The 10,452-nt window shown below is 41.9% G+C and overlaps 1 long non-coding RNA gene across 1 annotated transcript; it reads left to right on the top strand.

Annotated features, from left to right (window-relative positions):
- The first annotated feature begins 4,189 nt into the window (after positions 1–4,189).
- LOC308597525 lies at positions 4,190–10,186 on the top strand. Its single transcript, XR_014013043.1, has 2 exons — positions 4,190–4,473; positions 9,803–10,186. It is a non-coding gene; the product is annotated as an uncharacterized lncRNA (long non-coding RNA).
- Positions 10,187–10,452: the final 266 nt, after the last annotated feature.

The raw sequence follows: 10,452 nt of genomic DNA, 5'->3' as shown, positions 1-10,452 counted from the left end.
ATTGAATACAGTCAGAGTGGGGCTTGGGGAAGAAGAAATTCCTCAAGGTGTGGGGCCACCACTGAAAAGGACCTGCCCCATGTTCAACCTTAGCAGCAGGTCCAAATGCCTGAAAGGTCTTAGTTTGGAAAAGATCATATGGTTATAGGTGGCCCTTGGCCTAACCTGATCCTAGAACATTCAGAATTTTAAAGATTAGTTCTAGCACTATAAACTGAGCTTAAAAATTAACAGGTGCAAAATTGAGGTGACATGACCAATAATGTTTTTTGCTGGGTAGGGAATTGTGCAGACCTATCTCAAACTGAAGTGACAAAATTCTGCTTTTGAAGGTTTCTGCTCTGATGTGCTTCCTGTGATGTTTCTCACATGAAATCAGTTCTAGACAAATGGCTCCCTATCACTCAAAGGAAAAGGAAAAATCAGTGTGTAAGGACTTAATTTCAATACTTTTAAGCACGTGCCACATGAAATAAAATGCCCCATATGTTGTCATGCTTAGGGAGGAATAAAGTAGTTCTAATTAGAAGCAAGCTTGAAGGATAGACAGAATGGACTTTGCAATAATAACCATCCCTGCTTTCTTCTTCTTTGGCGACCACTCATAGCCGAGTAAGATTGTCTTCCATGAATATGGTCTTAACCAGGAATCAATAAACTTTTTCAGCAGGGGGCCGGTCCACTGTCCCTCAGACCTTGTGGGGGTCTGGACTATATTTTTTGGAGGGAAATGAACGAATTCCTATGTCCCACAAATTACCCAGAGATGCATTTTAAATAAAAGCACACATTCTACTCATGTAAAAACACACTGATTCCCGGACTGTCTGCAGGCCGGATTTAGAAGGCGATTGGGCTGGATCCGGCCCCCGGGCCTTAGTTTGCCTACCCATGGTCTTAACAGTGTGTTAGTAACACTGCTGAGACTTGCAGTCCGAATAAGCTAAACTGGATTGTGTGTGAACTAAAATCCCATGTATTGGTTTGGAGAAGCATTCCAAAAACTGAACACAAAACTGCTAGACAATCTTTTGAAAGACTTAATGTAGTTGTCCTACAGAACAGAAGACTAATTTGATGAAAAGTCAAGCCTTAATTCAAATATTATCAGATGTATCACCTGAAAACACTATGAAGCCTCTGCTATTTAAAAAGTCCAACAGAAAGAGAGATTAATTGTAAGATAATGCTTTTAATTACCAATGGGATTTCCCTTTTGAGCTAACTGGGTTTCTTTTTTCCCAGGACTGAACACTGACACTATTTATTATTATTCTTGAGGAAGATGTTGGGTTTTTTATAAAAGAATTTGCTATGAAACAGTAGTTAAAGTAGATGCAACTTAAGTGTCTGTTTTGAATTACTTTTCTTGCCTCTGAGCAATTCGATGGATCTTTCTAATTTTTATGTGTATTTTGGAGTGTAGGATCCTGATATTCTTATTTTAATATTATTAGATGAGGCAGTATTAGGATGGCTAGAAATCTCATTTTTAATCCCTCCAAGCAAAAGATAAATAAAGCAGAAATAATTAAGCACAAGAAAAATGGGTATCATATAGGTAAACCTTGGTAGTTGAAATCTTTAGCCTTAAAGATTATTTTGTGTTTGCTTTTTCACTGCAGTGTTTATTCTATTTTGCTCCTGCTCAAGTTATCAGACTACTTCATTCACATTTTTCAGTTTTTGTTGCTGCAACCATTAAAAAATTCCAGCAGATGTGCTATTGTTAACACAGCTGTGCAGACAAACTATTTCCTTTCCTTTTTTAAAAAAAGAGCGCCCCAGGTGCCCATTGAGCCATTTAATTGATAGCTGCATAAACAATCACCCCCCAAAAGCTACCCAAATCTCCTCCAACAATAAAATAATTTGTCCGCTAATTGAAAAGGCCTTAACTTTGGTTGTCAGTGGAAAATGCTTACTTTAGGGAGCTAAGGCGATTACAAATAAAGCACGATAACTGCAAACTAAGGAATGTGGTGCACCACCTGTCACAAACGCAGATAACTCCTAAAGTTTGGTTCCCCAGGAGAAACTCCTGTTGTGCATAAAGCTAGGTGTCTAGTAGTTATTAAAAGGTCACTGTTATCTGTTGGCTATTTCATGCTTCTACTGATGCTAATTGTTTGGCTGTGATCTAGGCAGCCCCTTCTCTGAGTAGAAGGTACCTTTGCTTATACAAATAGATATGATTTCAACTGATTTCCACCTCCCACCAACCGGAGCCCCCACTTCATGCCAGGTGATTTTCAGAAATAATGGAACACTTACCTGAGGCAGTGTTGGGTTTGTGTGCAGGTGGCGCTGTGGTCTAAGCCACTGAACCTCTTGGGCTTGCCGATCAGAAGGTCAGCGGTTAGACTCTCTGCAAAGGCGTGAGCTCCTGTTGTTCTGTCCCAGCTTCTGCCAACCTAGTACAGTGGTACCTCAGGTTAAGAACTTAATTTGTTCTGGAGGTCCGTTCTTAACCTGAAACTGTTCTTAACCTGAGGTACCACTTTAGCCAATGGGGCCTCCCACTGCCGCCACGCTGCCGCCACATGATTCCTGTTCTCATCCTGAAGCAAAGTTCTTAACCCGAGGTACTATTTCTGGGCTAGCGGAGTCTGTAGCCTGAAGCGTCTGTAACCCAAGATACCACTGTAGTTGGAAAGCATGCCAGTGCTAGTAGATAAATAAGTACCAGTGCGGTGGGAAGGTAAGCAGCGTTTCCATGCACTCAGATTTCTGTCACAGTGTCCCATTGCACCAGAAGCAGTTTAGTCATGCTGGCCACATGACCCAGAAAGCTGTCTGTGGATAAACTCTGGCTCCCTCGGTTTGAAAGCAAGATGAGTGCCACAACCCCATAGTCGCCTTTGACTGGACTTAATCATCCAGGAGTCCTTTATCTTTAGCTTTGTGGAGGTTTGTGGGCATCCCTTAGTCACTGTTGCCAGGCATGGCCTGCTGGTGCTAGGGGTGCCCTTTGGCCTGATGGACACATCGGGGTGAACGTTGGTCAGTGGTGCCACAGTGTGCCTGCTGGGCTCTAACATCCAAGGTCCATGCAGCAGGGAGAGAGAAATCTCAGGAAACCTTGCTGCATGCACACAGAGTGAGGCTGTTAACTTGTCCAGATGCTGAGAATAGAAATTACCCCCATATATCAATGAACACCTGCCCAGACTTAAGTTGATTTGGTTACCTTGGTTGAATCTGACTAGTTCATTTGTTTTGCAGATCCTCAAGTTGTCATATTTAATAAAGAGAACCTATTTATTCACATCTGGTTGCCTTGACTGTTCTTCCTGGTGTGCTGGCAAGGTACCTTTGCTTACACAGGGGTAGCCGTGTTGGTCTGCCATAGTCAAAATAAAAAAATTCCTTCCTGTAGCACCTTAAAGACCAACTAAGTTAGTTCTTGGTATAAGCTTTCGTGTGCACTTGAAGAAGTGTGCATGCACACGAAAGCTTATACCAAGAACTAACTTAGTTGGTCTTTAAGGTGCTACAGGAAGGAATTTTTTTATTTTGACTATGGCAGACCAACACGGCTACCCATCTGTAACTGGAACCATGGAAGGCACCACATTGAGCCGCATGAAATGGAAGTCCATCAACTGTGTATCTGAAGAAGTGTGCATGCACACGAAAGCTTATACCAAGAACTAACTTAGTTGGTCTTTAAGGTGCTACAGGAAGGAATTTTTTTATTTTGCTTACACAAACAGGTATGGGATTTCAGCTGATTTCAATCCCCCGCCAGCTGTAGCTCCACATCCCACACCAAGGGACCTGAAAAACAGAACCCAGAGAGGAAGGGTTAGATAGTGTTTCAGCACAGGTAAATGAGGATCAAAGAGGCCCAAGGGAAATGACATAGTCAAAGACAAACGGACAAAGGGATATTGGCAAGGCATGGTGCTTTGATTTTTGATTTAGCCGAGTTTGGCCCAGCTGTCAAAGTGACAGAAGGAATAAGCTGCGTGGACCCTTCTTCCAGAGTTCCTGGTTCCCCATTGTGGTGTGTGGCACCTCAACGCTAGCTTTTGAGGTGACACAGCGGTCCACAGTGGGAAGGAGAAGGCAGGAAAACTCCATTGCATGTAATTCTATGCACACCTCTCTGACCCACTCAAGCAATTGTGATTTCAATGGTCAGTGCATGATGTCATGAAGAGTACTTGTCCTGAGCCAGGAGCCAGCTTCGCCTGCTGAACAGCAGCCTGAAGGGAAGGAAGGCACAGGGACTCCACCTGTAGCTGATCAGCCTTCAAGGACTCTGAAGAGAAGGCACTGATGAGAACCAGCTGGCTTCAGTCAGATGCTGGAAACAGCATGTGTTGTTCCTGGCCCAGTATTGCTGTTTTTTGATCCTCTTGACCTTTGATCATCAGATTCCCTGACCCCTGGAGTGTCTGACTGCATGAATCGCTGTTGCCTGTTCCTAGGACTGGACCTGACTTTGGATCCAGACTCTGCCTATAGGTAAGTGCACTCCTGAGACTCTGTTGGTTGGCTGGCCTCTCCCTCCCCTGAGCTCGCCCGTTGCTGCTCAGCATGGGACTGTGACAGTATTGTGTATAACTTAGGATGCCCCATGACCTTGTCCTTTAGACTTATTTGCTCTCTAAGTTCTGTTTCCATACCTGACTGTTGCTCTTCACATCTGAAATTTCCAGTTGTGACAATACACTAGTAGCCAAAATTGTGGAAACCTTTTGGGGAAAGTATATTTCTGAGGTTTGATCATTCACTTACTGCATCACATTCTTCATTAAATTATATTTCCATTGATATATAATTTTATGGTATTACTCCAAAAAAAAGGGGAGTATTATGAGCCTTGGAAATACACTTTTTCCAAAAGGGTTCCACAATTTTGGCCACTAGTGTATCTTAAGTCAACATAAGGATAAGGACTGTACCAAATATTCACTTCTAATGCTTAACTTGAAAATGATGATTACAACAAGGAGGTATAAATATTTCTCCTATCTTTCTTTTAGAGAGGCAGTCATCATTTCCATTATTTGCTGTTGCTTTTTGCACATTTCTTTCCTTCTGGTGCCTAACTTCTTTCTCCTTCCTGGATTGGTCACATGGGTGACTCCAGCTCATCAATAAGTAGTGAGTAGGATAATACCTTCCAGGGGAAGCCGACCTGATGCTCTGCATCTATTGCTGGTCAAACAATTCCCATCAACCTGAGCCAGCATTGTCAATGGTCAGAAGAGAGGAGAAATGTTGTCTGAAAAATCTGAAAGGTACCCAAGTTTGCTGCTGTTGTCCTGCACAACTAATCAGATATGGGTACATAATAGAATCGCCGTGGGCAAGGACAGCAAGAAGAGAGGGCAATGCTATGACTAGTCATACTTCCCCTCAAAATGGGGGGATGCCCCAAAATTGTAAGAAAGTGAAGACATTGTCAGCACCACTGAAAATGCTTATAAAAGAGAAAGAAAGAAAAAATTGAGTTTATTTGTAAGAGGGAATAGAGGACCGTTTCTCTTTTGTATTTTCATTTTTTAAAAGCATACTGCACATCCATGGAAATGACTTACTGTTGAATAACTTTTGATGTCAATCAGTGTCTAGTTTCTGCTTTGCATTCCCCACAGGGACTACCATGGTAGTTTAGCGTGCCTGAATGAGCTAAGACAGATAGAGGCATTCTGATCTCTTTGTTAGTTGCAGCTGATTTTTATTCTCTCGGAGGATCTGAGGAGAGAAAAGGAGAACTCTAACAAACTGTTGTGACTCCAAGTATGCCACTATTCATGATCATATCCCGGCGAAAACCTTAAGTTCTGTATTTCCCAAAGAAGTTTTGTTTTGTTTGGTTTTTTTGAATGAGCTTTGTTATTCAAAAGAGCTTGTGGCGTTTTTTGCTTAACGTTGGCATCCTGCTGGCTCTGAAACACACTTGCAGATTCCCGCTGAAGCTGATTCAATTAAAAACAGAGAAATCAATATAAATTTGAGAAAAGGCATTAGACAAATGATCTGCCACTCACAGAGCTTTTTGTACTGGGCAGGTTACCATGTAAGAAGCAGGCTTTTCCAAGTGGTTTGCGTCTTTTGGCTAATCAAGAATAATTTCATATAATGAGTGGAAGCCGCGGCTGCTGTGTGTTAATTTGTTTTGGTACAACTGTAATGGCATGTGTTTATATAGTTAAATAAAGGACATTATTTAAGCAGCTTATGGTTTAAAAACATTTTGCAATTACATTTTTAGAATTATGCTTTAGAGTTATTAATACTTAAATGGGGAGAAATCGTTCATATTGATGATCAAACTACACGGGAGGAAGTTTTTTCACCCAAGTTATCTTGATTGACTATGCAAGTCTGATAAGGGGGCTTTAATCAGATATCGGGTACATCTGTGTAACAAAATATAAGTTTTATGATAGCCTATATTTGTAATACCTAATAAAGGTTTGGCAAAGTAAGTCTTCAAGGAGTAAGGGACTCCACAGTTTCCAGCTCTTACCTCTGGGTTTGGTTTCCTTGAAATGAAGGTCACTGAAGATTGTGGTGCCTTCATGATATGTCAATTTATTTACGCATACATTCAAACTGAACATATAAAGGATTCTTCCATCTATGAAAAGGCTTTTGATCCACTTGAAGGATCTGGGCAGGTGACTTTTGACAATTTCCCCTCCTCCTGCTATCCCCAGAAGGACCCTTGGAGTAGGCAAAAGTCAGCTCTAGTTGGAGTGAATTTCTGGATCTTAGTCACTGTGTCTTTCCCTTTGAAACAAATTGAGAGATACTTTAGTGTCGTGCCATGGATTGCTCCCACTCGACCAGTGGATACACTGCTGTCAACATGTGGCGGGAGCTTTAAATTGCTCCATGTGGCTTTGGGGATAGATTAGTCGCTGAACACAAATGTTTCCATACACAGACCTTTGCTATATGAAACATTTCAGATTACCTCTGCCTTGGATGATTCTAGATCTGGATTATTTAGCAGCACCTAACCACTGGTGTTTCACTTTATGCTGTCCAGGAAGTGACTTGCTAAAAAGAGTTGACTCCTGGAGAGAGGAGAGGGACCATAGAGAAGGCAATGTCTAGAGCATGGGTTGGCAACCTAAGGCGTGGGGGGCAGATCCGGCCCAATCACCTTCTAAATCCAGCCTGTGGACGGTCCGGGAATTAGTGAGATTTTACATGAGTAGAATGTGTGCTTTTATTTAAAATGCATCTCTGAGTTATTTGTGAGGTATAGAGGAAGAGTTTGGATTTGATATCCCGCTTTATCACTACCCTAAGGAGTCTCAAAGCAGCTAACAATCTCCTTTTCCCTTCCTCCCCCAGAACAAACACTCTGTGAGGTGAGTGGGGCTGAGAGACTTCAGAGAAGTGTGGCTAGCCGAAGGTCACCCAGCAGCTGCATGTGGAGGAGGAATTCGTTCTTTTTTCTTTTCTTTTTCTTCAAAATATAGTCCGCCGTCCGCCCCCCAAGGTCTGAAGGACAGTCGACCGGCCCACTGCTGAAGAAGTTTGCTGACCCCTGGTCTAGAGTAATCTATACAAGCTGTAACTAGCTCCCCAAATCCCACTGAACAGCTGTGTGATCTGTGTTCTACAACTGAGGACATTTTGCAGTTGTTCCTTTGGGTGAAAAAGTCAGATCTTCTCATCTCCGGAATAAAAAAAAAACACATGTTATTTTCACAGAACCAATCTGTTAATTTTGTAAGCAGGTGCCTAGCATAGAGTTTGGAAGGAGCATTGAGTAAACGAATAGGACAGTAATTTTTTGGGGGTAGGGCCGTATCCCCTTTCTTGTGAATTGGCATGATGATATTTAATTTCCATAATTTGTATGTGTGAAGAGCCTAGCCAAGATGGGTTCCCACCAGTCCATATGTGCCTTTAAGAGCTCCAGTTGCATTGTATCCTCACCTGGGGCTATCTATGAGAGATCTTATTTCTGTAGGCGATACTGCTTGCCATTCTGGTGGTTTTGACCAGTCAATGGACATCTCAGCATCCGATGGTTGCCTTGCCTGTTCTCCAAAAAGTTCTATATAGTATTTCACCCAATGTTGTGCCAGTATGGTGGCATCTAGTGCTGATTTTGTTTCATTCATGCCCCAAGCCACCGGGTCCCAGAATTTATCCTCCCTTTGTTCAGACACTGCCAGCCGTAGTTTTTGCCACTGACGTCCCACAAAACCTGCTTTTTTTTATTCTTAAGGATTTTCTTGTATGTTACTCTGATCTTACTCATGTTTCCCTTATTAATTTCAGAGGGTTTTCCCCCTAAAATGTCATAAGGGCTCTTAAAAGGTCTTTCTTTGCCTCCTGATATATGTAAAATGAGCTGCTAGGCTCCAAAGATGTTTCTGTAGGACAAATGTCCAGAGAAAATTCCCTGCTGCTACTACTCGCGGGTAATGTGACCTTGACTTTTTTTTTTTTTAAGTGTTCCGTCTTGGGTATATTTGACATTTTATGAACCGTAGATAGTTTGTGAAATTGAAACAAGAAAGTAACATTCCAATGCTTTGTTCACATCTGAAATGTGCCATTGCTTTCAGTCATGCATAGACAACAGTAATCATATCAGTGTTTTTCTCCTAAGCTGACTAAAGGCACTAAAGCCCTGTGTGATTTTAAAATAGCAAAGGAAACAGATGCCCAGTCTCTTTGTCAGCTTCTTCCACTCAACGCCTTTGTGTTGTTCCTATCAAATATTGCTCTGCAGAGAGTTTTGCTGGAGCTGATGAACACAAAATGAATGCATTATGGCTGATAAGGAGCTGCAGCCAAAACTGGCAGCCCAATGGCCCTGTAATTCGCCAAGTGACAGGACGCCATCTTTCCATGAGTTTCCCCACCTCAGTGAGTGGCAGACAGTGACTTGGACCTGGGCCTGGGGAAATACACAATGTAATGATGCCACATAATACTACTAGAAATTACATGAGAGCCAGAAATGGGATCTTTTTTAATAAAAAAGCACCACCGTATTGTCCATAATACCTAGCGATTGCTAATATACCTTAAAGCTTCTCTCCCCTTTCATCACCCAGTTTCTTATTCATATTGTGTTAGACACGGGTTACACAGAAACTTTATTATTATTATTATTATTTAAAGAAAAAGTATTGGGATGGTGTCTCCAAACCAGTAAGGCAAGGGCCAGCCCAATATTATTTTTTTCTGCCTGAGTCGAAGGACAAAATTGCTCCCCATTCCATTTGCTCAGGTCAACTGGTCTGACAATACTTCTACACTGACAATGGGATGGCGTTTCTGTGTGCTCTGGTTTCCGTCATGGTGTTCCATTGCACCAGAAGTGGTTTAGTCCTGCTGGCCACATGACCTGGAAAGCTGTCTGTGGAAAAACGCCACCTCCCTCGGCCTGAAAAGCTGGAAGGAGAGATCGTGAAGCTGAGGCTCCAATACTTTGGCCACCTCATGAGAAGAGAAGACTCCCTGGAAAAGACCCTGATGTTGGGAAAGATGGAGGGCACAAGGAGAAGGGGACGACAGAGGACGAGATGGTTGGATAGTGTTCTCAAAGCTACCAGCATGAGTTTGACCAAACTGCGGGAGGCAGTGGAAGACAGGAGTGCCTGGCGTGCTCTGGTCCATGAGGTCACGAAGAGTCGGACATGACTAAACTAAACAACAAGTCACACTGTATTCATTCACAATTACTCCACAGTTGAGGGCTACAGCCTCAATCCACACTAACTACAAGTTCTATATATAAATTCCATGTAAGCTTATAAATAATGATTCTCAAAACTGATTTGCTAACCATGAAATGTTTTATTTGTAGAAAGATTACTAGGACTCTGCATGCAACAGCTTCAAAATATATTTCCATGCCTTTTAAAAGCTGGATCTTAAAACATCTGAGGAAGAGAAGGAAGAACAAACAGACTCTTTAACACTTCTAAAATCAGAGCAAATCCCAAGAGCCAATTTTAATTGAAGACAAAGAGCAAGGATGTCCTGGGACCTCCAGATATCTCATTATTACTTTAGCAGACTGATTTAATAAGTGTCAAGTAAAATCTCTCTATTTTATCTCTTTAAAAATTCTTGCACACTGGAGATCTCAAATCAGTCGGCCTGTAGGTTGTATTCCAATTCTCCTTTCAACTGAAGAACTTGATACAGAAAATATAATAAAGCTACCTTCTTACGGTCCTTTAAAGTAGGAATTATGAGTTATATTCACAAATAATGATTGTCGTGGTTTTTTTTTAAGTATCAGTTTAAATGATGCTTTGTAGAAAAAATGTAAGTACATAGGTCCTTGCCCTAAGGAATTTAGAGACCAAGTCTATGCATATCACAAGTCGGGGGTCAAACTGTACATGACACTTAGTGTACACTGTACAGTTATGTCTCTTGGATTTTACAAAACGAACTACAGCTGTTCGCATGGGGGTGACTGTTATCAGGACCACTGTGTGCTGAGAG

The sequence above is a fragment of the Podarcis bocagei genome (assembly GCF_964188305.1).
Source record: "Podarcis bocagei genome assembly, chromosome: 11".
Lineage (NCBI taxonomy): Eukaryota > Metazoa > Chordata > Lepidosauria > Squamata > Lacertidae > Podarcis > Podarcis bocagei.
The sequence above is the reverse complement of the archived record's forward strand: the minus strand, read 5'-3'. Positions and strand labels throughout refer to the sequence as shown.